This window comes from Schistocerca serialis, chromosome 7 (assembly GCF_023864345.2).
Source record: "Schistocerca serialis cubense isolate TAMUIC-IGC-003099 chromosome 7, iqSchSeri2.2, whole genome shotgun sequence".
NCBI classification, from domain to species: domain Eukaryota; kingdom Metazoa; phylum Arthropoda; class Insecta; order Orthoptera; family Acrididae; genus Schistocerca; species Schistocerca serialis.
In genome coordinates, this window is record NC_064644.1 from 575,356,326 (window position 1) to 575,383,810 (window position 27,485).

General features: G+C 43.5%; 1 non-coding gene across 1 annotated transcript; it reads left to right on the plus strand.

Moving 5' to 3' along the window:
• The first annotated feature begins 11,254 nt into the window (after positions 1–11,254).
• Trnat-agu (transfer RNA threonine (anticodon AGU)) lies at positions 11,255–11,326 on the plus strand. Its single transcript has one exon. It is a non-coding gene; the product is annotated as a tRNA-Thr (tRNA).
• The last annotated feature ends 16,159 nt before the right edge of the window (positions 11,327–27,485 follow it).

The window sequence follows — 27,485 nt, forward strand, 5'->3', positions numbered from 1 at the left end:
GTGTTTGGCGACATTGCGTTGAACGCACATTGGTAGCGTGTATTCGTCATCGCCATACTGGCGTATCACCCGGCGTGACGGTATGGGGTGCCATTGGTTACACGTCTCGGTCACCTCTTGTTCGCATTGACGGCACTTTGAACACTGGACGTTACATTTCAGATGTGTTACGACCAGTGGCTCTACCTTTCATTCGATCCCTGCGAAACCCTACATTTCAGCAGGATAATGCACGACCGCATGTTGCACGGCCTGTACGGGCTTTCTGGATACAGAAAATGTTCGACTGCTGCCCTGGCCTGCACATTCTCCACATCTTTCACCAATTGAAAACGTCTGGTCTATGGTGGCCGAGTAACTGGCTCGTCACAATACGCCAGTCGCTACTCTTGATGAACTGTGGTATTGTGTTGAAGCTGCATGCGCAGCCGTACCTGTACACGCCATTCAAGCTATGTTTGACTCAATGCCCAGGCGTATCAAGGCCGCTATTACGGACAGAGGTGGTTGTTCTGGGTACTGATTTCTCAGGATCTATGCATCCAAATTGCTTGAAAATGTAATCAGATGTCAGTTCTAGTATAATACATTTGTCAAATGAATACTCGTTTATAATCTGCATTTTTTCTCGGTGTAGCGATTTTAATGGCCAGTAATGTATTTCCGACAATAAATGGACGTCAAAGGTTGGCATCCTGGCAACATTCTAATCACACTCATGGTAACTACCTTTGTCAGTACATCGCAGCACTGTTCTGCAGTTGATGCAATTGACAACGCTTAGGGTTAGCATGCGGGAGGTCGAGCGTTCGATTCTGGGTCGTGGTGTATTTGTTTTTATTTCCTGACTGTAGTCTGCGTGGTACGGTTCTGGCGTCTTAATAGTCACACAGCAGTTCTGGGGGTCTTCTACAAAACATTTGCGCTTACGTACTACGAACACAGAAATGGAAGTACAATCGCTTTCATTGGTCATCTTAAGCTTTCTGCACGCCATGGACGCGAATTATTTCGCATCACTGCATCTGCTAGTTTCCAAACTTGTTTTCTGTGTACCCTCACCTAACGGTCCCATCGATTAGTACAAAACTATTATTCTTGCCACGTGCACGTTCATTACGTTTCGCTTGAGGCTTACGTCATCAGCAGGGCTAGCAACGTGCTTTGCAGATTATTTCCAAACCCGTTTACCGTTTGTATGTATTCTCACCATGGAACCACTAATTATGTTTTTCAACATTGAGACTGATAAGGGCAAGCTGCTTAGTTAGTATCTCCATGCCATACTATTATTATTGTTATCGATGAAAATGTGGAAACATCACGTCCACTACCGTTAGCGAAACAGTGTAATTCGAAAACGAACATTTTACATTTAGCGATATCGGATGAGTGATGCAGAACAGAAGCTGTAAGAGAGGTGACGCGAGTTACGTGAAACAGCCCGCTCCGTCTAATGACGTATTTATGCTGCATGCTATGTTCACCAAACGGGGCCTAGTTGCGAACTAACGCGCACGTGACGGAATCCATGTACGAGGGTTTCGCAGAAAGTAATGCGCCGCATTCTTTTTCTGAGCCCAAAGCAAGGCTACGAATGCTTAACGTTAGGTATATATTAAGTCTCCTTAGTGAGCGCGCCAATTTTCCGTCTCTTCCGACAGATAGCGTAGCTGCAGGACAGTTTCAAAATGGCGTATGTAAGTGATGTACGTCTCGAGCAACGAGCCGTCATTGAATTTCTCAGTACACAGAAATAAACTGTTGGGAATATTCACAAACGCTTGTGCAAAGTCTGTGGAGCACCTGCTGTCGACAGAAATACACTTAGTCGCTGGACACGGAGGGTGAGATCAACAAAAGGCGGTTCGGTGGAGCTTCACGATTTGCAGCGGTCGGGGAGACATTCCACGGCTGTCACACGTGACATGTTACAGCGAGCTAATGTTGTTTGGGCCATTAAAGGATGCCATTCGTGGAAGACATTTTGAGGACGATGAGGAGGTGATTCACACTGTGAAGCAATGGCTCCACCACCAGCACAAGGACTGGAACACACAGGGCATACACGCCCTTGTTTCGCACTGGAATGGGATGGAGATTATGTGGAAAAATAGGGTGTGTAGACAGAACAACATTCCTTCATGTGTGTAATTCTCTTGATGTTCAATAAAGAACTGTTGAAGAAAATAAATGAGGTGCATTACTTTCTGGGCAACACTCGTACATTCGTACACGTATCTCAGTTTCTTCTTGTATTATTCTAAAATAGTGCCATACACAAACGATGAACATGTGGGTATGTTTCTGGTCATTGGTGCATCTGGTAACCAGTCTGGTGTTGCAACTCGTAAATATGCAGCTAGATGTCCTGGTCGACGTCATCCAGATAGATATGTATTTCGTCCTCCGGTACTTTGCCTTCGGGACACAAATTCTCTCCTTCCACCATAGCGTGACAGAGATCTTTCACGGACTCGCCATACTCTAGCTACTGAGGAAGCTCTGCATATGCAGCTCTGTGAAAGTTCCAACAAAAACAAGAAGCCAACAACGACTTCCTATACACTGTAACACGATCGAATGAAGCAGCGTTCACGCATGAGGATGTCTTCCATAAGCACAATACTCGTCATTGCTGCGACGTTAAGCCGTCTGACACCTGCGACCGTGGACATCAGGTTCGCTTTGGCATCAATGCATGGGCCGGAATATTGGGAGACAGGAGTTTGGGTCCCTAGTTCTTGCCTGTCTGGTTGACTGCACGAAGGTATTGTGCATTCCTCTCAAACTATTTGCATGGCGCACTGGAAGATGTTCCACTTCAAGTTGGACAGAGGTTATGGTTCCAACATGATGGTGCACCTCTATACTTTGGAATTAATGTGCGATGTTATTTAGACATAACATCTGCAGGGAAATTTCTTGGACGGGGTGTTGTATGGCCTCGGCTTTCACCTGACCCAAATCCCCTGGATATCTTCCTCTGGCAACACTTGATGGAGCTCGTGTGTTCTACTCCACCGACAAATGTGGAAGAACTGATAGACCGTGTTCCTCCTGCTCTCTTGCCACTAGCATACTTTACATACGACCAGAATCTCTAGATTTCCTGCCAAGTTTCGAGACAAACTTCGTGGAAACTATTATAAGTATGTCGCACTGAAGTGCGCACAAATTTCGAGTCTCTGTAAGAGATCATCGATCTTAAAAGTTTAGCGTTCGTTTAAATTTGGCATGCCTTATTCGTTGTTTATGCAACAGTCTTCTGACCAGTTTTGTATACCAAGGGAATCAGCTCCGTCTTTCGTTAATTTATCGTTTATAAATCTCTCAATTGCTGCCAATACTATTTCTTTGAATTCCTGCTACATCTGGCCTACAATTACGTTGTCAATTTGTAAGAAGTGGAGATTTTCTCTCGTTATAGCGCCAAGTAATTTTTATCTGCTTTTTCGAATAGGTACATTTTTCGTTAATTTTTGGATGATCTGGGGGTTACAATATTTAATCTCGCTACGACAGCCCTGCATCCGTTTTAACGCTCGCTATTGGCTCAGCAGTATTTGTTCCTAAGATGCCAAGTGTGTTTTTACAACTGTTTGCTATTCGCGGGGAGTTATGAACTAACTGCTCGAAATAATTTTCAGAGAATGCGTTTAGTACAATTTCGGATGATGTTTTATGTGTACCTCCGGATTTAAACATTGTTTTAGCCAACATATTGAGGGTAAATTAAAGTCACCACAAGGTACCATTATATGAGTCAGGTACGCGTTCGAAATTAAACTCAAGTTTCCTTTGAACCTTTCAGCAATTTTATCATTTTAGTTGGGAGGCCGGTAAAAGGATCCAATTATTATTTTATTCCAGTTGCCAAGAATGATCTCTATCCATACTAACTTGCAGGAACTATCGACTTCAATTTTGCTATAAGATAGACTACTTGTAACAGCAACAAGCACGCCATCACCAACTGTGTTTAAACTATCCTTTCTGAACACCGTTCGGTCCTTCGCAAAAATTTCGGTTGAACTTATCTCCGGCTTTACCCATCTTCTGTGCCTATAACGATTTGAGCATAAGTGCTTTCTATTAGCGCGGGAAGCTCTGGTACTTTCCCAGCACAGCTACGACAATTTACAACTGTTATACTGTGTTCTAGCTGCACCCTATGAGACTGAAGCCCTTTCTGTGTTTCCTCGAGACAATCTAACTTAAAGAAAACGGCTCAGCCCCGTGTAGCCGCCTCCTTCGTGTAGTGGACTCCTGACCTATTCGGCGGAACCCGATACCCAACCACCCCATGGCGCAAATCGAGGCATCTGCAGCCTACACGGTCGCAGAACCGTCTGAGCCTCTTATTCCGACCGTCCACTCTGCTCTGTACCAGACGTCCGCAATCGGTCCTGTCCACTATGCTGCAAATGGTGAGCTCTGCTTTCATCTCGCAAGCAAGACTGGTATCCTTTAGCCGATCGAAACCAGAGACAATGTCTTCCAATCCAAACCGCCACACATCATTGGTACTGGCGTGAACCATTATTTGCACTTGGGTGCACTCTGTTCTCTTTATGGCACCCGAAAGGACCCGTTTCATGTCTGGAATGACTTCACACAGTATGCTCACGGAGGGCACATTGGCTTTCTTCCCCTCCTTGGCAGCCATGTCCCTAAGTAGATACATACAAGGTCACTCATTTTCAGAGACCAATGGTTCTCTTTTATTTTACCTGAGTTCTGTCGTAGTTTGAATGTATTCAGTGATGGTTAACTGAGCACATAAAGTGCAGTTACTGTGCCTGTCGTTTGCTTTTCACCTTTTAGTGGCTTACATGTGCTTGAGACAAGTATTTCTTAAGGTCTCGGTGCAAATAGTCCTGTAATCCTACTGGTAGTTGGATATGCTATGAAATAACTGCTTTGGAATTAAATTGTTCCTACGCAATAGTCATCGTTAGGGGGCTAAATGTCTCATAGCGTGTGTAATATGTCATGTTCACTGTATTGTGTCATAATCGGGAGGACGCCAATCCTTTGGGTTTCCATCAATCTCGTTTTTTTAAACATGTCGGGCGACTCTCAGAGTGTCGAGTGTAGCGTAGCCGACGCGTCGTTGCTTGCGTCACCGAATTGACGTACCGGTCTCGTGACGCAGGGCGCCGACAGAACATTACATGCAGCTGCGAGAAAGGACCTGCTCCGCAGCGGTCATTATAGTTTTTGTCATTTTATTATGATAGTTTGTCACAAGAGTGAACAGTTGAAGCTGATTGTGTTTGTCTGGTAGAACACCTGAAACAGTTGGCTCCGCAGCTATGCTCCTAGTTGTATAGTTCTGTGGCGACAGGTTACTTCAGTGCATTTCATTAAAGTAAGTATTTTCATTGGATACTAGACTATGATAAACATCTATCTGAACTGCATGGGATGTATCATTCCTAAACTGTGCGTTTAATTCTTTTTCTGTGTTACCTACCTGGTCATTAAAGGGATTTTGGATATTTTCGCAAATCTTGGGTCAAAGTTTTTTTTATAAGTCCTGTTTCACATTTAACCGCCTGTGCAGAAGTGGTCTGTTCGAAATAGTTTGCTGCACTGCTTTCTTTAATTCTCTCTCTAGTCCTTCCTTAGTTTGATCGCCCTTTTACTTGAAATAGTCATCTATTCTCTTTTCATGATCAGTGGATAGATAGTCTACTTGGGTTACTACCTGCTGAAGGGTGGATTTCAAAGTTTTTCAAGACTTCTTCTTCCAATTGCAAAGTATTAATGTTTTCAGTCAGTTTCTCTACAGATTCAGGAATACTTCCAATAGTGGTTTCTAAGTCATCTCTCTAGTTACGATTTCTAGATTGTTCGCATTACTTAAGTCACGAGACTAGCAATCACGGTTTTTAATTTCTCAGTTTGTACTTTTACCTTCTGTTGTTGCTTCATAATGCTAAAATCGTCGGCCATACTGGCTTGCATTTGATTCACAGCAGTAATTTCATTTTTCAATTCGAGGAGTAGTTCCATAATAGGATCTGTTGCTACACTAATAGGTTCAGAAGTACACTCCTGGAAATTGAAGTAAGAACACCGTGAATTCATTGTCCCAGGAAGGGGAAACTTTATTGACACATTCCTGGGGTCAGATACACCACATGATCACACAGACAGAACCACAGGCACATAGACACAGGTAACAGAGCATGCACAATGTTGGCACTAGTACAGTGTATATCCACCTTTCGCAGCAATGCAGGCTGCTATTCTCCCATGGAGACGATCGTAGAGATGCTGGATGTAGTCCTGTGGAACGGCTTGCCATGCCATTTCCACCTGGCGCCTCAGTTGGACCAGCGTTCGTGCTGGACGTGCAGACCGCGTGAGACGACGCTTCATCCAGTCCCAAACATGCTCAATGGCGGACAGATCCGGAGATCTTGCTGGCCAGGGTAGTTGACTTACACCTTCTAGAGCACGTTGGGTGGCACGGGATATATGCGAACGTGCATTGTCCTGTTGGAACAGCAAGTTCCCTTGCCGGTCTAGGAATGGTAGAACGATGGGTTCGATGACGGTTTGGATGTACCGTGCACTATTCAGTGTCCCCTCGACGATCACCAGTGGTGTACGGCCAGTGTAGGAGATCGCTCCCCACACCATGATGCCGGGTGTTGGCCCTGTGTGCCTCGGTCGTATGCAGTCCTGATTGTGGCGCTCACCTGCACGGCGCCAAACACGCATACGACCATCATTGGCACCAAGGCAGAAGCGACTCTCATCGCTGAAGACGACACGTCTCCATTCGTCACTCCATTCACGCCTGTCGCGACACCACTGGAGGCGGGCTGCACGATGTTGGGGCGTGAGCGGAAGACGGCCTAACGGTGTGCGGGACCGTAGCCCAGCTTCATGGAGACGGTTGCGAATGGTCCTCGCCGATACCCCAGGAGCAACAGTGTCCCTAATTTGCTGGGAAGTGGCGGTGCGGTCCCCTACGGCACTGCGTAGGATCCTACGGTCTTGGCGTTCATGCGTGCGTCGCTGCGGCCCGCTCCAAGGTCGACGGGCACGTGCACCTTCCGCCGACCACTGGCGACAACATCGATGTACTGTGGAGACCTCACGCCCCACGTGTTGAGCAATTCGGCGGTACGTCCACCCGGCCTCCCGCATGCCCACTATACACCCTCGCTCAAAGTCCGTCAACTGCACATACGGTTCACGTCCACGCTGTCGCGGCATGCTACCCGTGTTAAAGACTGCGATGGAGCTCCGTATGCCACGGCAAACTGGCTGGCATTGACGGCGGCGGTGCACAAATGCTGCGCAGCTAGCGCCATTCGACGGCCAACACCGCGGTTCCTGGTGTGTCCGCTGTGCCGTGCGTGTGATCATTGCTTGTACAGCCCTCTCGCAGTGTCCGGAGCAAGTATGGTGGGTCTGACACACCGGTGTCAATGTGTTCTTTTTTCCATTTCCAGGAGTGTATTCTCGTAGCCAGCGACGTAATTTCATTTGTTGCAGCTATCATGGTATTTAAATTCTCAGTGGTGAATTCACCTTCTGGTATATGATTAGGCACGGTTTCTGTATGAGAAGAAGTCATCTTTATCAACTGCTGAAGGGTTATCATTATACTACCGTACAATACAGTTTCACGAGCCTATTACTTATCGTAATGCTGCTAAATTGTTAGCAGTTCATATACAGTATTTGTGTGCAGCTCAGTACCGTGAAGCACTTAGCAGTTCTGTGTGAAGCAAATGCTAACCACTACTGCAAGCTGCACGCACGTAACCACTAAAATTCGCCAATTTTTGCCCTTATTTTACAAAGTAGACTATGTAACTACAAGTTTTAATACTGACTAAATTTTTTAACGTTTAAAGCCTCAAATAGATAATTTAACAAATACTGAAAGCAAAACTAAGCGAGATGAGAGTGTTTTGTCTTACCTTACAGTGTAGCCATCAACAACGAGGTTTTCAAAAAAATTTATCAGTTATCGAGGTTTCATGGCATTTCCTGATTTTGGACCTTTCCATTACTTGGTTGCTAATTTTCAGTAAACGTCGTTCCATTTTTAATTTTTATGGTCTTTCAATATTGACTTATATGTCCCGTTGGCTTACATGAAAAAGAAACAATCATGGCATATACATACATATTTTGAAATAAAATGACATATACAGCATATTATTGATCTAGTAACTTAGTCCTGCGAATGGTCGCCACTTCAATTCACCTTACTAAGAACTGGGCGAGTTAGATTGAGGAAAGGCCCACGAGTTTAACAATACCGTGTCAAAAATATTTTTCTTTCCGAATAACTGCCTTGGTTTTGCATTTTCGTGACCGTGACTGTTTGAAACTTTTTAGTTGCGATAATTCATTTCGCATTGGGCAGTCAAACTTTTTAATTAAATCAAGAGCAGATTTCAAACAATTACTACAATTCGTAGTTATCTCAGTGAGATGGCCCCAATGGTGGTTTTACAAACTTCACCCAAACCGGTTTGGCGGTTTATACAACAATACTAACCATTTTTCCACTTGGTAATCTCTTAAGATGAGAGAGCGAGATTAATGTTAAGAAACAATAAAACGAAAGTCCTTACTGCTATAAAATAGATACTTACTAGCAGCAATACATTTATAGCGATTCTTGCATCTTAACACACCAAGACCACGAGGAAACATTTGTCTACATACAAGAACAACACAGATGCACAATCCAGCATTTCTTTCTTTGGCAATATAACTCCTCTCTGTTGGCAAACAACTTAAAATTCGAATATAATGAATTCCCTTTTTGCTGGCAAAATACACTTCAGTCTTCTAATTCATCATCGCAGAGCAGAATAATATTAACGGTAGGTTGAATAACTTACAAAGGATCAAATCCTTTTTTACAGTACCTATATTTCTCCTGGTACAATCTTATATTTAAATTTACGACTTATCTGAAACTATGTCACAAAGTTTTCAGCATATCAAAGCATCCCAAGCTCCTCAATTCAGTCTCAAATTTTACTGAAGTATTAGGTTGGTGCGTAAGTTCGTAAAGTTTTTCAATGACTTTACTAAACACAACAAATACAGATAACGTAGCCTTAACTCATCAATAATAAATTCTACTTCACTGTTCACAACAGTCTGTCAACGCTAGGGTAACTTTTCGATTCCGTGATTCCAGAAATCGCTCGTTTTGAGGTGAATAACTAGACGACCCACGTTCGGAGCGAATTTGACCTGGAAAAGAATTTCTTTGAAGGCTGTTCGATAGAGAGCGGGAAAGGTAAAAATCTGAGGGCTCAAGATCAGGCGAATAAGGTGGGTGCGGAATGACTTTCCAAGCCATACCCTGAGTTTTCGTCAGTGGCGTAGCATCACTCCACACGGTCTTCCTTGTCGTTGCTCTTGGACTGTGTCTGCAAGACGTCTCAGTTGTTGGCAATGAAAGTCAGCAGTAATAGAATGAGATTTTCACTCTGCAGCGGAGTGTGCGCTGATATGAAACTTCCTGGCAGATTAAACCTGTGTGCCCGACCGAGACTCGAACTCGGGACCTTTGCCTTTCGCGGGCAAGTGCTCTACCATCTGAGCTACCGAAGCACGACTCACGCCCGGTACTCACAGCTTTACTTCTGCCAGTACCTCGTCTCCTACCTTCCAGACTTTACAGAAGCTCTCCTGCGAACCTTGCAGAACTAGCAATATCCTTTCTTTCAGGAGTGCTAGTTCTGCAAGGTTTGCAGGAGAGCTTCTGTAAAGTCTGGACGGTAGGAGACGAGGTACTGGCAGAAGTAAAGCTGTGAGTACCGGTCGTGAGTCGTGCTTCGGTAGCTCAGATGGTAGAGCACTTGCCCGCGAAAGGCAAAGGTCCCGAGTTCGAGTCTCGGTCGGGCACACAGTTTTAATCTGCCAGGAAGTTTCAGCAGTAATAGTTATACCTCGAGGAAGCACTACGTAGCCCCCAAGACCGCCGCTATTTTATATTTGTGTATGCGAGTAGGTCTTTGTACGGGGAGTAACTGCATTTTATGGGCTAAACCATTCATTTCTTTCGCTTACGTTAGCATAAACCACTACTACTCGTCACCGGCAATGATGCAGGGCAGGAATGGTCGGCTTTTTTCACGAGTCAACTGTGGACGAACAAGCAGCGATGCACGTATGACCACTCGCTGATTTTTGTGATTTTGGCTTAGAGCATGCGGTACCCATACACCCGATTTTTGAACCTTTTCCACTGCATGCAGGTATCGCACGACGATCGAATATCACAGTTCACCACATTTACTAGTTCTCGAGTACACTCATGTGGATCATTGTTGATTAATGGGTTAAAATGATCATCATCAAGCCCAGAAGTTCTTCTTGAACATGGAACAATCACTTACGTAAAAATGTTCCTCCTTCAAACTAGAAAACCATTTCCGAGCCGTTCTCTGCCCAATGGCGCTGTCTCCACATACGGCGCAAATGATTCTGGCTGCATCCACCGCTGTCATCCCTCTATTGACCTCAAACAGAAGAATATATCTGAAATGTTCCAATTTCTTCACTTGGTACTCCATTTCCTCGCGTCCACAGATCCAGTCACTATCTCCAAATGACAAAATGATAATATGTAAGCTCAGATAGCAAAAGTTTACTACAAATAAAAAATAACAGTCGATAAATAAAACCATAGCAACCGGAATACCAACATGCAAAACAAAAACACTACCAACTTATACACCAAATTAATATCTTTCAGGCCGGCCGAAGTGGCCGTGCGGCTAAAGGCGCTGCAGTCTGGAACCGCAAGACCGCTACGGTCGCAGGTTCGAATCCTGCCTCGGGCATGGATGTTTGTGATGTCCTTAGGTTAGTTAGGTTTAACTAGTTCTAAGTTCTAGGGGACTAATGACCTCAGCAGTTGAGTCCCATAGTGCTCAGAGCCATTTGACCCAATATCTTTCATATCATGAAAAATCTTTTGGTTTTATAAAATGATCACAACGTCTACTTCCTCGGCATCCGCCGGAAAGCGTCGAGAGAAAACCCGACAAAGGAACTTAAATTCTGGAAACATCCCCCTGGCTGTGACTAAGCCATGTCTCAACAATATCCTTTCTTTCAGGAGTGCTAGTTCTGCAAGGTTCGCAGGAGAGCTTCTGTAAAGTTTGGAAGGTAGGAGACGAGGTACTGGCAGAACTAAAGCTGTAAGGACGGGGCGTGAGTCTTGCTTGGGTAGCTCAGTTGGTTAGGAGGCGCCTCCTTAGCTCAGTGGCAGAGCGTTGGTCTAGTAAACCACAGGTCGTGAGTCCGATCCTCACAGGAGGCAAATGAAATCAAGCCGGCACAGTAGCTCAGCGTGTTCGGTCAGATCACTTGCCCGGGAAAGGCAAAGGTCCCGAGTTCGAGTCTCGGTCCGGCACACAGTTTTAATCTGCCAGGAAGTTTCAACTTAAATTCAGTTCTGTTGCTAATATTTCAATTCAATAAGGTGGCATAATTCTTTGGCTTGTTATAAAATTTTGGTAGGAGTAGAAGCCTTTTGTTTTTTGAAGGAAGTTTATCTTTGTGTAAAATTAAGCGGTGGCCTTGCTCCACCTAATAAAATTTTTTTGTTCGCACGTGTGTTAATCTGTGGATATAACAGGTGAGTCACGCATTAATTTCATTCTCATGTATGTGACCTCATTAATGATTTTGTATTTGCACGTGATAATATGGCTATGGTCCCAATAAACTCCTGTGCGATATACTCGTACAACAGAGTTTGTTCCCCATATGATATTTATTAACAAATACGTTACTGTTGTGACGCTTGGTCACCCTGTCCAAGGATATTACGAATAAGGCATTTCACAGTGAAACATAGTAAAACTTGAAGACATGATATTTAGCCGTCCCACAAGTGAGCCATCTTTACGCACAGATACATAGTAAAAAATGAATGTCGCTAGCAGCCTTCCAATATAAATATGGCTTTTAGTGATAGAAGTCTCCGAAGAAATATTCGACTCGCCTTCGATGCAGCTCTTTTCATTTAAGTTGAGAGGCTGCAGTCTCAAGGGTGTGTAATCCGTCAGAAGAGAAAGGAACTTGGAAGGAATTTGCTGTGACCTACGGTAAGGGACCAACGCAAGCATCTGCCTAAATTAAAAATGGGAAACCACAGAAAACCGTTTTGAAGATTGCCGGCAAACGGATTCGAAACACCTCGCCTCCTGACCCCAGGGATTCCTATCTTACGACCTCAAGGCGCAGACCTATCCTGCTCCGAGGAGGAATTGGAAGAACTGGTTGTTGTGCATCGTATCCAAATAAAATAAAATGCATCAGAACAAAAGATGAATTATACGTATTTCCTCATCTGATAGTACCTGATGGCATGCATATTTTAATATTTAATTGTGCAGAGAATTCTTGGCTCCAGTTATGGTAGTGCTACAAAAGTGTAAATAGATTTTGGACTCAAAGAGAGGGGTGGGGGGTGGGGGGGGGGGGGGAGGGAGGGATACAGGACATTAAAGCAACCCACTGAAAAAATCTTTCAGCAACGGACGAACCGTAGAATGTGCTTTCATCACACATCCCCTTTCCGCTCTTCACAAACTCTTCCCCATTGTTTCGTATCGGAACTGGTTTTCTTAACTGAGGTGACCAGATTGGGCGAGATTGTGCTATTTGGCCTAATAATGATAGAATTTTGAGGAAATTTTTTGAAAGGAACGCAGCCATTGCTGTTTGGGGGATATTTTTGAAATCGAATGTGTTATTCACTCTAATCAAATCTCATAGAAATTAAAAGCTCTAGGTGGAGAAGACGTGAAAGAAAAGTTTTATGGACAAGAACAACGAAAAACAAAATATCCAGATGTATATTTTGTAGAAAAAGTTATAAGAAGAAAGATCATAAAGTCTTACTTAAATGGCTTGGTTTTGATAATTCTAATACTAGTTTGGTATTAAAAAAAAGTTATTATGTAATTTGAATCTTAATACATTCTAATTTTTGTAAATGAACTAACTTGAACTCTGTGAATCTACTCTTTTCCAGTGAACGTTAAAAGTAAAAATAATTTAAATATTCTTAATAAAGATTTAGAAATGAAAGTAAATATTGTTGATGTATTGATTCAGCCTAATCATGCTCTATAATATATGAATTTTAAATATGATCATGCTGTGGTTCAGATTACTCTACATATGATGAGGCTGCACACAAAATATGTGCTGGTATCTCCGTTTTCTTTCTATTCCATCAGCATAACCTGATTCAATTCGACTACATTCCATTATCCTTGTTTTTCTTTTGTTGATGTTCATCTTATATCCTCCTTTCAAGACACTGTCCACTCCATTCAACTGCTCTTTCAAGTCATTTGCTGTCTCTGACAGAATTACAGTGTTATCAGTAAACCTCAAGGTTTTTGTTTCTTCTCTCTGGACTTCAATTCCTATTCCATACTTTCCTTTGCTTTGCTGTCCGCAGCTCGTGGTCTTGCGGTAGCGTTCTCGCTTCCCATGCACAGGGTCCCAGGTTCGATTCCCAGAGGGGTCTGGGATTTTTCCTGCCTCGAGAAGACTGAGTGTTGTTGTGTCGTCTGCATCATAATCATTCATCCTCATTACGGTCGGAGGACGGCAATGGCAAACCACCTTCACTAGCATCTTGCCTAGTATGGTGGTGCGGGTCTCCCGCCCGCATGTCAAACCTAAAAACAGTGAAGAGATTCTTCAGCAGTTCAGAGGCACAAAGTATCTTAGCAGTCTCGATGTCACCAGCAGCTGTTGGTGACATGAGTTCCTCTACATCTACATGGATACTCCGCCAGTCTCACTTAAGTGCCTGACAAATGGTTCATAGAACCACCTTCACAATAAGTCTCTATTATTCCAAGCTCGAATAACGTGTGACAAAAACGAACACCTATATCTTTCAGTGTGAGCTTTGATTTCTCTTATTTTATCATAATGATCGTTTCTCCCTATGCAGGTGAGCGTGAACAAAATGTTTTCGAGTTCGGAGGAAAGCTGGTGACTGAAATATAGTAAGAAGATCCCGCCGCGACGGGAAACGACTGTATTTTAGTGATGTCCACATCAAATCCCGTATCGTGACAGTGACACTCTCTCCCCTATTTCTTGATAATACAAGTCGTGCTGCCCTTCTTTGGACTTTCTCAATGTACTTCGTCAATCCTATGTGGTAAGGATCTGACCTCACAGCTTTACTCCACAAAAGAGCGGACACGCGTATGTAGACATTCTGTTTAGTAGATCTGTTACATTTTCTTAGTGTTCTGCTAATACGACTCAGTCCTTTATCTGCCTTCCCCATAACGTTTTCTATGGGTTTTTTCCAATTTAAGTTGTTCGTAATTGTAGTTGCTAGCTATTTAGTTGAATTTAGGAACTTCAGTTATGACTAACTGATCGTGTAACTGAAGTTTAACGGATTTTTTTAGCACTCGTGTGGATGACCTCACAGTTTTCATCATTTCGGATCAGTTGGCAATCCGCACCATACATATTCTATATCGTTTTGCAGCTTGTTTTCATCTTCTAATACATTTTCTAGTCGATAAACGATAGCATCATTTGCAAACAGCCTGAGACGGCTGTTCATATTGTCTCCTACATAGTTTATATAGTTAAGGAAATGCAGAGGGCCTGTAACACTACCATGGGGAACGGCAGAAATCACTTCTGTTTAAGTCGATGACTACGGACTACTGACAGGAAATCAAGTATCCAGTGACACAACTGAGACGATATTCCATAAGCACTCAATTTCACTACAGGCTGTTTGCGTGGTACAATGTCAAAAGCCTTCTGGAAATCTAGAAACACGGAATCACGTTGAAATCCCTTGTAAGAAACACTCAAAAATTGGTATGTGTAAAGTGCTAGTTGTGTTTCACGGAAACAGTGATTTCTAAATCCATGTTGATGGTGTGTCAATAAACCTTAGTCTTCAACGTACTTTATAATGTTCGAACACAAATATGCTCCAGAATCCTGTAGCATATCTACGTTAATAGTATGGGCCTGTAATTTAGTGGATTACTACTACTACCTTTCTTAAATATTGATGTGACTTGTGCAACTTTCCAGCATGCTACCGCTTCTGTACACTGAGTATTATCTTCATGGGAAAGAAAACATAGTGCGACTGAGAAAGAATCTTAGTAATCGTGTGGGGTTTCGAGATATTGCGAGTGTTTCTTATTGGGAGACACAATTGTCGGGACGGATCGTGAAGCCATAGCGTCTTGTACAAATGTAAATTTATGCACAACTGCTTCTCTAGATGTGCGCTGGCGCTACAAGAATTCGATTATTAAATTCGTTGTTTTCTGGGCGTGTCTGATGTGCCCGATGTACTATTCATCTGAATGTTCTTTAGGATCGACGGATGGTGAGGAATCCTAGAATGACAGAATTTAAAATTAAATTTGTGAGAGTAACAGAAGACGAAACAGAGATTATAAAGTTTCTACGCAACAGTAAGACAAACAGGAATGAAATACTTTACGCGACATTATCAAAGAACCAAGATGAAAATGTAAAATCGAAGATCTTGTCTAAATGCCGAATACTGAAAACAACGCACCCCTAAATACCAGGTGGAAAATGTAATTAGATATATACATATTTCGGTCGAAAGAAGTGAATGTCGAAGTTGCAAGAGGAGGTTGGTATTGACAACATGACAGAAAGAGTAAGGGAACTTTTAAAAGGTTGTGATCTCTTCCAGCGGACAGAAGTATCCACGATGCGGTACGAAGGATTAATGCACAATATAATTCGTCAGCCGATTTGTTCCTGGGTGCTTTACCTGTTCCTACCTCCGGCCACATGACGGTACGCTCTGCGATGCCGAACACGATCGTTTTTGTGGTTCTGGTGCTATAGTGCGACGAGGCGTAATGTCGCACGGGTGTGCTGACCTCCAAATCTTTGAACACAGTACACACACGTCGCTCAACGTTGTTGTGACACTATAGACCTCCCCCAGGGGCGTTGTCTCACGGCTGCCCTCTGCCATGACTTCGTTTTTATGGACAACAATGCGCGACCGCGTCGGACAGCGCAGGAGGTGGAGCTCTGGAACGAGGGGGTACTCGGCGAATGAACTTTTCTGGCCGTTCTGGCGACTCACATCCATTCAGCATCACAGCAGCGCATCCACATGTGCCAACAGCCATCCGTTAGGTATCAACCGCTGAACGCCCTACCACGACACCTCCTCGTGGTCACTACGGCATCACATTGCAGAGCATGCACTGCTGTATCACAGCACATCGAGAAAAAGGTATTGGCTAGAAATCTGGCACATGATAGATTAATTCATCCAATTACCCGCACAGCGGGTGACAACGTGAGGAGTAGTACTGTACCTTCTTATATCTTTCAGATTTTCGAGTCCAGCCAGTCCAAGTCTTACTCTATTTTTTGAAAAACACCATCTCTTTTTACGTGCTGCAGTCTTTTTCTGAATTTACAAAAATTGTGCCAGAAAACTAAGATTTAGCCAAATGTGAAAAAATGTTTCGCATGTGAATAAATATTCAGTTGAAATTTAAAAGCGTAGCAATGGTGAAAATCTTTGAATATGGTATTTAATAGTCTGGCTGTTACATTATTACCCTACTACAGTCCAATACCATTCACTATGAGAAATCAAATGAGGCAGCAGTATTATTAAAAACCAGTTCCAAAACACATACATTTTGAAATAAAAGCTGCTGGAAAACAACACAAATTTCCTATTTCAATACAGATGAAATTGTTAAGACATTAAAGAAACTCGGTTCATTTGCAAGTAGCACTTGTTCAACGGCAAGAGATCTTCTGCTTAAGGTACAAGATGGTGTGTGACAGACAAAGTATGGCTTAACTTTCCACATTGTATATACACTACTGGCCATTAAAATTGCTACACCAAGGAGAAGTGCACATGATAAACGGGTATTCATTGGACAAATATGTGATTACACTTTCACGCAATTTGGGTGCAGACATCCTGAGAAATCAGTACCCAGAACAACCATCTCTGGCCGTAATAACGGTCTTGATACGCCTGGGCATTGAGTCAAAAAGAGCTTGGATGGCATGTACAGGTACAGCTGCCCATGCAGCTTCAACCCGATACCACAGTTCATCAAGAGTAGTGACTGGCGTATTGTGACGAGCCAGTTGCTCGGCCACCATTGACCAGACGTTTTCAGTTCATGAGAGATCTCGAGAATGTGCTGGCCAAGGCAGCAGTCGAACGTTTTCTGTAACCAGAAAGGCCCGTACAGAACCTGCAACATGCGGTCGTGCATTACCCTGCTGAAATGTAGGGTTTCGCAGGGATCGAAAGAAGGGTAGAGCCACGGATCGTAACACATCTGAAATGTAGCGTCCACTGTTCAAAGTGCCGTCACTGCAAACAAGACGTGATCGAGACGTGTAACCAATGACACTCCATATCATCACGCCAGGTCACACGCCAGTATGGCGATGACGAATACACGCTTGCAATGTGCGTTCACTGCGATGTCGCCAAACACGGATGCGACCATCATGATGCTGTAAAGAAAACCTGGATTCATCTGAAAAAATGATGTTTTGCCATTCGTGCACCCCGGTTCGTCGTTGAGTACACCATCGCAGGCGCTCCTGTCTGTGATGCAGCGTCAAGGGTAACCGCAGCCATGGTCTCCGAGCTGATAGTCCATGCTGCTGCAAACGTCATCGAACTGTTCGTGCAGATGGTTGTTGTCTTGCAAACGTCCCCATCTGTTGACTCAGGGATCGAGATATGGCTGCACTATCCGTTACAGCCATGCGGATAAGATGCCTGTCCTCTCGACTGCTAGTGATACGAGACCGTTGGGATCCAGAACGGCGTTCCGTATTACCCTCCTTAACCAACCGATTCCATATTCTGCTAACAGTCATTGGATCTCGACCAACGCGAGCAGCAATGTCGCGATACGATAAACCGTAACCGCGATAGGCTACAATGCGTCCTTTATCAAAGTCAGAAACGTGATGGTACCCATTTCTCCTCCTTAGACGAGGCATCACAACATGGTTTCACCAGGAAACGCCGGTCAACTGCTGTTTGTGTATGAGAAATCGGTTGGAAACTTTCCTCATGTCAGCACTTTGTAGGTGTCGCCACCGGCGCCAACCTTGTTTGAATGCTCTGAAAAGCTAATGATTTGCATATCACAGCATCTTTTTCCTGTCGGTTAAATTTCGCGTCTGTAGCACGTCATCTTCGTGGTGTAGCAATTTTAATGGCCAGTAGTGTACATAGATGACATAGTCGCCAATCTTGTTGTAATTCCTTGTGTAACAGTAAAATGAAGGGTCTCACCTTTTGGTAGTTGTATTTTTCCACTCGAATCAGTAGCGCCCAATTCTCTAATTTCATTTCCTGCAACCTGACGCTCAACGCTTACCGAATTAGAAAACCAACACTAATCAACACTTGGATTCGCAGTACTTTCTTTCTTCTTAGAATGTTCTCTGGCTTTAAGTAACCTAGATTTTTAGATATTCTGTATATTGTATCGGCCTTTATTTTCTCTGGTCCTTGGGTCCTTTACTGTCAGTCTTTGCACTGGAATTCCCACTACTTTCCAAGGTCCGTGATTCCTACGAAAAACTTCTTTATTTCCTTCTCCTTCTAATTGCTTTGTGCATGCGGCCCGACGACGACTAAATCGCAAATCTCGAACTCCGGAACCCGTAGCTCTCTTAACGTACCTTTAATCTACTTTGAGCATTGTGTTTTAACTTTCTTTCGATGATATCTTCTTTAATCAGCATCTTGTGTTCACATTGGGGAGGCAACGTTAATTCTGTTAACAGCGGCTTTCCAGTTACTTCATCGATCAAAATTTCTGTTGGCGCTACACCAGTATTCGCATGAGGTAGTCCACTCGTTGCTGTTTGAAACTGTCTTTAGCACTGGGGCCAACTGCTGCATGTGTTTGCACATTAGGTCCTACGAAACCTGCCATTCTCCTTCACTACTCTTTCCGTGATATTTCCTTGCAGGAGCTGCAGAAAGATCTTTACGTGGATTATCCCTAACGCTATCAAAAACTCGTTGAATTTCTCTCCTGTAACCTGACTGCCGTTGATCACTGCGGTACATTCTTTTTCTTAAAATAGTCCTCCTGCCGACATCGTATTACAGTAACTACAGTACTTCATTTCAGAGCATACGTATGAACCAACACTGTCCAGTACTCAGTTACCAATAGCACAGGCTCATCTCCACCTTTTCCTACTGGCGAAGGTCCTAAAAATCGTGTGCACGTAAATGCCATAGGGCTTTAGGCATTACGGGAAATTTTATTATTTTACCTCCATAGCTCAGGTCCTTCATTCTCTGCCTAACATTCAGCCCCACTGCCCTTCCTAAGTTTTTATAGTGCTTGTATTTATTCATACGACTAACACAGTTTTATGCCATTGTAGCCATAACCCTGATGAATATAGGAGATTAGCTGGTCTATTATCTGTCGAGAAATTCATATTTTTCACCAGTTAAGTTGTACATTTTCTCTCCAAAACAGCACGCCCTGAACTGTTAACCAATATTGCATCCTTGTTACGGCCAGCTACCCCACTCCAACACTTGAGATAATTGTGACAAATGAGGATCCATTCTTTGTTCGATCGTTATCTTTAGAGCTAGGCTATGTTCATTGAGATTTTTAATTTGCTGCGTCATAAAACAGACGTGAACCATTTTCTCCACGTTGTTATTAACCAAAACTTACTGGTAAATGTGCAAGCATATCAGCAATTACATTTTCTTTCACTTCTCCTACACTACAGATAAATCCAATTCCTGGAGGAACAGTTTTGTGTTGGCAGAAGAGCCAACACCGTGTTACTAGTGGAGGCCGAAATGCGCGCGTTTTAGCTCACGCAGGCTGGCGTGAAGAGGGAAGAACTATACTGACGTGAGGTCTGGAACATGACAAGGAATGAGAATTCAGAAAGCGGACGTAATTAGTTTGATACTTAACTTTAATCCATTAATGATGAACGTCGCTCTTGACGGTACATGATTCACAATATTATCTGTTCAGAATGCATAGTAATTATAGTAACTGAATATGGCGCCTTGCTAGGTCGTGGCAAATGACGTAGCTGAAGGCTATGCTAAACTGTCGTTTCTGCAAATGAGAGCGTATGCAGGCAGTGAAGCATCGCTAGCAAAGTCGGCTGTACAACTGGGGCGAGTGCTAGGGAGTCTCTCTAGACTAGACCTGCCGTGTGGCGGCGCTCGGTCTGCAATCACTGATAGTGGCGACACGCGGGTCCGACGTATACTAGCGGACCGCGGCCGATTTAAAGGCTACCACCTAGCAAGTGTGGTGTCTGGCGGTGACACCACAAACAGTACCCATCTTTTTAATCTCTCCTTTTTTTCTTTTTTTTTCAACGTTTGAAAATCCAAGCAACAGCTGATGCTTCTTTCTCATTTACACTATAACTGATACCACGTTTACTTAAAAAAACAGAGTGCGAAAACGATGCTCCAACGGTTTTCTGAAACCTCAAACTCACAATGAAATATTTCACATGATATCCCATAATACGTTGCGTCTGTTGTCATCTTAAAGACTTCTCCAAATTTTGGATGGCCTAAAATTCTAGCTTATACCATCATCCATTTTTACATTTTAAAATGCTAGTTGTTCCCTAACTCCCTAGTACCATTTTTGGCGTTTCTTTAACACCATCATCCATTTTTATATTTTCAAATGCTACTTGTTCCCTACCTCCCTAGTACCATTTTCGGTTTCTTTAACAGGTTTAATATGTCATGTTGGATGACTTCAAGGGCTGATAAATATTGCGTGTAAAAGCCTACATACCATAGGAAAAACTTCAATTGTTTCCTAGAAGTGAGAGGCGGACAGTTTGCAATCGTTCCTGTTCTTGAATTTGGCTTTGTACCTATTCCACTAACAATATGCCCCAAGTATTTCACTTGCTTAGTTAGATAATAATTCCAGTAGTTCATATGTTCATCCCAAGTCTTAGCAACTCTCATGATATCATTACTACGCATTACTATCCGAGATTTGTCGGAAACCGGCCGGGCAAAACAACACTATTAGTGCACGTCCTTGTCATCCAAAATCGCAAAAATATGCATATTTTCATTGTTATGGCGTGAATTCAAGCGCCGGCACGCCATTCGGGAACGACTGGGAAGGGAAGGCTGTGAGAAGAAGGCAGCCAATCGCACGCCGACTGACTTCCAGGACGACAACGCAACAGCAGTGGCCCCTATGTGAAGAGGACATAAACGCCGCGACCGACGGGTGACGTCTGTTCAATAGCTCCTTCAACACTATTGACTTAAGTAGTAGCATCGACGCTATATCGCTTCGTTTGTACTGTCTGTGTTACATAGAAACACAGACTTGGAATTGTCTATGCCGAAGAAGATTGCATATTTCGCATGTCGCCCTTTGCTTACGACACATCTGTGTAGTTGCAGAGTTAAGTATTATATGTTTTTCTTATTGTAATAAAACTCTTTAACACGGCGTGTTTGATTGCTTGCTAGCGAACCGAGGGACGCAGGATTCCTTGACATCACATTCATTCTATAATTAACTGGCTAATGATCCTACCTTTGTAGCATGATACTACATAACAAGAGATTCAAATCCTAAAATATACTGCAGAACGAGATGTTGATCCTAAAATTGTTACATACCTATTTGATAAATGCGCTAAGCCTATAGAAGCAACCATGCATAAGAAAATAGTGCTGAGAACAAAACGAAATATGTGCATCTAGCAACAATATCACACACGCCAGTTCATTGCTGACACATACCAACATAAAATTTGCATATCAGACACGATACAGCCTTGGAACACTAATACACCTCAGACAAACAAAACTAACCATATAATCAAATCCAGGAATATATAAAAGTCAATGTAAGATACGTGATACTGGACGGAATTTCAGTATTCGATACCGAGAACATACTAGAGATAGCGGCTGTAGTCCATGGATTTTCTTCCATCACTTGAAAACAGATCTACATATAGCGAACGACATGGAATCGGACGTCGAGGTACACGTTGCACGAAAAGTCCCACTAATGAGTATTCTCAAATCGACATATATTAGCGCACAAGGAATTACCCTCAAGAGATATTAAATGAACAAACAGATGTGAAAGATAAACATTAGATAGGAAATTTTGTTTGTAATTTACTTGAGATTTCAGAGAATGCATGTTACTTTCCAACAAAGGTAAATTCTTTATCAGCAAACGCAACAGAACAGATATCCAACAGTAATTTAAAAAGTTCAGAAGACCGATCGGAAGGCGAAAAGTTGCCTCGGCCATACTAAATACCGCAATAATCACTTATTTAGACAACTGATTTGGATTTTGCTTCCGTTTCTTTCAAAAGGTAAACGAACCAACCTCAGTTTCTGTTACACTGTTCCCTAGTTATTTTACTAGGGAATCAGGTGAGATATCATACACGGTGGACATATGGTAACGTATTTTATTCAGATATCGGTTACAATTGTAATTTGTGTGTGATACGTTACGATATTTTGCTGTCTCATCTCCTTACTTGAGATTTACACGGCGTTTACGTAGAGCGAAGCACCATGGGGCCACCACAATAGTGAAATAGTCATTCTCGTTGCCCTCTAATATGGTATTTGATCACCTCGGACGGCGAGCATAGTTGCACACCTTCATGGCATGGTTATCAGTCAGCTCTCGAGTGATATTTGGCCATTCCTCTATGACTGCAATATCCAGCTCTGCAATCGTTGTGGGAGGTGATGGTCCGACTGCAATGCGTCTGCCAAGTGCATCCCAGACATGTTCATTCGGGTTTAAGTCCGATGAACAAGCTAGCCACTCCCTCAGCTTCAAGCATGTTGTCCACCAGTGCAGCTCTGTGGAGACGTGCGTTTTCGTCCACCAGAAGGAACCCATCTCCTATGGCACCAGCGTAGAACACAACAAAAGGTCGAAGGATGTCCTCTATACCTCTGAGCAGTCAAAGGGCCATTCTGAACGGCGTAGAGATTCGTACGTCCGCCAATACTGACTCCTGCTCACACCATTCGTCCACCACTATGATATGCTGATTGTTTCGGATTCCACGTTCGCTCCAGAGGGAACGACGATTGTCCGGCTGAACACAAAATCTTGACTCATCTGTGAACAGCGCCCGGCACCATGCGTTACGACTCCAATTCTGATGTTCCTCCGCCCAGTTTCTGCGGGCTAAACGGTGTCGTGGTTTTAATGTGTAGAGGCCACATTCCCGAAGGCGTTTTCGGACTGTTTGTGTTGATATTGAGTGTCCTGTTGCTGCCTGGAGGGTGCATTACAGCTGAGTTGCATTCAACCTCCTATATCGACGGGCTGTTAGACGGAGATGACGGACATCTCTTGCTGATATTACCCGTGGGCGACCGTGGCCTTGCCTTCTTTTAACAGTTCCTGTTATCTGCAGTCGCGTCCAGGTCCTGGAAATGACGCCTTGGGACAGTCCAATAGCTGCAGCCACATCCCTCTGTGTCTGTCCCGCTTCCAACCGTCCTATGGCTCTCCATGCCATAGCTTCGGGTAAGTCACGTTGTTGAGTTACACTACCTGCTCACTACACTATCTGAACCCAACTGCTTGTGTAATTCGTAGAGTAAACACAAGTCAACACCAACCTCCTCTGCAGCAACTTTCCGTTATTACCACTATCTCGCCGGCCGGTCGTGGCCGAGAGGTTCTAGGCGCTTCAGTCTGGAACCGCGCGACCTCTGCGGTTGCAGGTTCGAATCCTGCCTCGGGCATGGATGTGTGTGATGTCCTTAGGTTAATTAGGTTTAAGTAGTTCTAAGTTCTAGGGGACTGATGACCTCAGATGTTAAGTCCCATAGTGCTCAGAGGCATTTTCAACCACTATCTCGGTGACCGTAATGTTGTTGTCTCCACTCCGTAGAACCGACAGAAAGACGTGGAACCATTTTTGTTTATTCTGCCGATGACAGTACTTTAGAACCTAGATATCTCGACTGATCCCCTAATTATTTGACCAGCGTGGTACACACTCTGTCTTGAAAATCCAGTAAACATGAATGCGGAAGTCAATAATCTAACTTTGTTAGAGAAAAGTAAAAATACATAAAGTACGAAAAATGAACTCACATCACACATTCAGAAATTTAAGGAAAAAAAATAGCAAAACCGTTCCATAGGAATTCGACAAGAGATTAGAGGTTACCTACAACATGTTATCACGAGTATAGACGCCAGGCTAAGCAGCCTTGAAACTAGACGACATAATTTAAAAATTACGCAAGAGAACAGTAAAAAAGAGCTACTGGCAAAAATAAAGGCCACTGTATCGAGCGCAGAAGCCTCGCAACTCACAGAACAACACGACCAGTTTAATATCACCCTTTAAGCAATTAGTGAACATGTAGACGAATTATAACCGACCACTAACGAACAAAAAGAACAACTTCGTCTGTTAACAAAGAAAGTCGAATATTTAACGACGAAGATGGCAAATTTGTCTACAAATACATACAGTGATTCTGATGTCACACATCCAGTAGGGCTTAACTTTTGTAGACACAACAGATTATCAGACACTTGAAAATTTTAAACGAAGTCAGACTAAAATCAGAGACGTGCGAGAACATTTGACACGTATCGAAAGCTAAATAAACAGTAATGACGACACCAATGAGTGTGTTCACACTCACTCGCACAATCAGATACTGGTAATGAAAATACCAATTTGTGACGTCTTTGTGACTTTCACAATGAAGAATACTTGACAATGGGCCGCCTGTCAGGCGCAGTAGAGGACATTCCAGCTACTGCCGAAACGACAATTTCGACTGCAAGCACGTTCCCATAGTTTGCGAATTTAAAATTTTTCGAAACGTCAGCGACGTCATCCGTCCCCAAGCATGGTTAGATCAATTTTTATTTTCAGTACCACCAAATTAGTCTTTAAGCCACAAATTGGGATTTATGTGTGAATATATCGACAGCGGGTCAACTGTGAGGATGCGGTCTGTAATCAGAGATTGTCAAAGCGAAGCTGATATTTACCACGCTTTCCTGCCTGATAATTGGTGGCCAGCTACTCAGTATCAAGTAAAGCTTAGTACAATAATAATGAAAAATTTTGATCAAGCCGACTATTCTAGCCCAGTAACATATTTTGTGGAGTTGATACACATTTGCTTAACAAAATTGCCTTCACACTTGCGCCATGTAATATTACACTACCGCCCATTAAAATTGCTGCACCACGAAGATGACGTGCTACGGACGCGAAATTTAACCGACAGGAAGAAGATGCTGTGATTTGCAAATGATTAGCCTTTCAGAGCATTCACAAAAAGTTGGCGCCGGTGGCGACACCTACAACGTGCTAACATGAGGAAAGTTTCCAACCGATTTCTCATACACAAACAGCAGTTGACGGCGTTGCCTGGTGAAACGTTGTTGTGATGCCTCGTCTAAGGAGGAGAAATGCGTACCATCACGTTTCTGACTTTGATATAGGTCGGATTCTAGCCTATCGAGATTGCGGTTTATCGTATCGCGACGTTGCTGCTCGCGTTGGTCGAGATCCAATGACTGTTCAGAATATGGAATCGGTGGGTTCAGGAGTGTAATACGGAACGCCATGCTGGATTCCAACGGCCTCGTATCACTAGCAGTTGAGATGACAGGCATCTTATCCGAATGGCTGTAACTGATCGTGCAGCCACCTCTAGATGCCTGAGTTAACAGATGGGGACGTTTGTAAGACAACAACCATCTGCACGAACAGTTCGATGACGTTTGCAGCAGCATGGACTATCAGCTCGGAGACCATTGCTGCGGTTACCCTTGACGCTGCATCACAGACAGGAGCGCGTGCGATGGTGTACTTAACGACGAACCTGGGTGCACGAATGCCAAAACGTAATTTTTTCGGATGAGTCCAGGTTCTGTTTACAGCATCATGATGGTCGCATCCGTGTTTGGCGACATCCCGGTGAACGCACACTGGAAGCGTGTATTCGTCATCGTCATACTGGCGTATCACCCGGCGTGATGGTATGGGGTGCCATTGGCTACACGTCTCGATCACCTCTTGTCCGCATTGGCGCCACTTTCAACAGTGGACGTTACATTTCAGATGTGTTACGATCCGTGGCTCTACCCTTCATTCGATCCCTGCGAAACTCTACATTTCAGCAGGATAATGCACGACCGCGTGTTGCAGGTCCTGTACGGGCTTTTCTGGATACAGAAAATGTTCGACTGCTGCCCTGGCCAGCACATTCTTCAGATCTCTCACCAACTGAAAACGTCTGGTCAATGATGGCCGAGCAACTGGCTCATCACAATACGCCAGTAACTACTCTTGATGAACTGTGGTATCGTGTTGAAGCTGCATGGGCAGCTGTACCTGTACACGCCATCCAAGCTCTGTTTGACTCAATGCCCAGGCGGATCCAGGCCGTTATTACAGCCGGAGGCGGTTGTTACAAACGTCCCCATCTGTTTCTCAGCATCTATGCATCCAAATTGCGTGAAAATGTAATCACATGTCAGTTCTAGTATAATATATTTGTCCAATTTGTCCGTTTATCATCTGCATTTCTTCTTGGTGTAGCAATTTTAATGGCCAGTAGTGTAGTAAGAAGATGCAAGGACGACCTGGAAGGTTTCCAGGGTTTTCTGAAAGAGCTAGAACTAGACACCAGAAACTGTATCACTAGAAAACATGAGAACAGAAATCGTGACGTTCATTACCGTTCTATGAACGTAGAAATGACGAATGCTTTCGCAAAACGCATCTTGACAGTGACAATTATTATAGACGAAAAATCAGGCATCATCGGTATGATTCACACAAGCAAGACCGAAACAATAATTGTGTCAGAAGCCATTTCTGTAGTGATGATAACTATCACGGTACTCGACAGTACACACTCTATGAAAATGAGCACAGACACTACCACCGTAACCAGAAAAACTTTAGACGCAACTAGTATTCCACCACATAAATTCCGATACATCAAGACTACTAAACGTGTGGTAAAACAGAAATTATGGAGACAGTTATCAAAATGGGCGACATTACCAAAATAATAACAGTCAACAACATAGTCAACATGAGCAACACTCAACTCGCTCGTGAGCTTGACACATTGAGATAGTTGAAGTAAGACCACCTAACACTGCCAACAATCAGAGGGGTGAAAGTAACACACACTCGCAACGCCAGCAACTGACGACATTATAGACAGGACTGAAAACATGGCTGCCAAAACAGTAAATTTCGTACGTATTGAATACGTAAGAGGTATTTTATTACGGGAATCAGATAATACACATTCAGTGATACGTGTTTCGTTAGGTAATACCACTCTGCAGTTCTTGACTCCAATAGCTCCA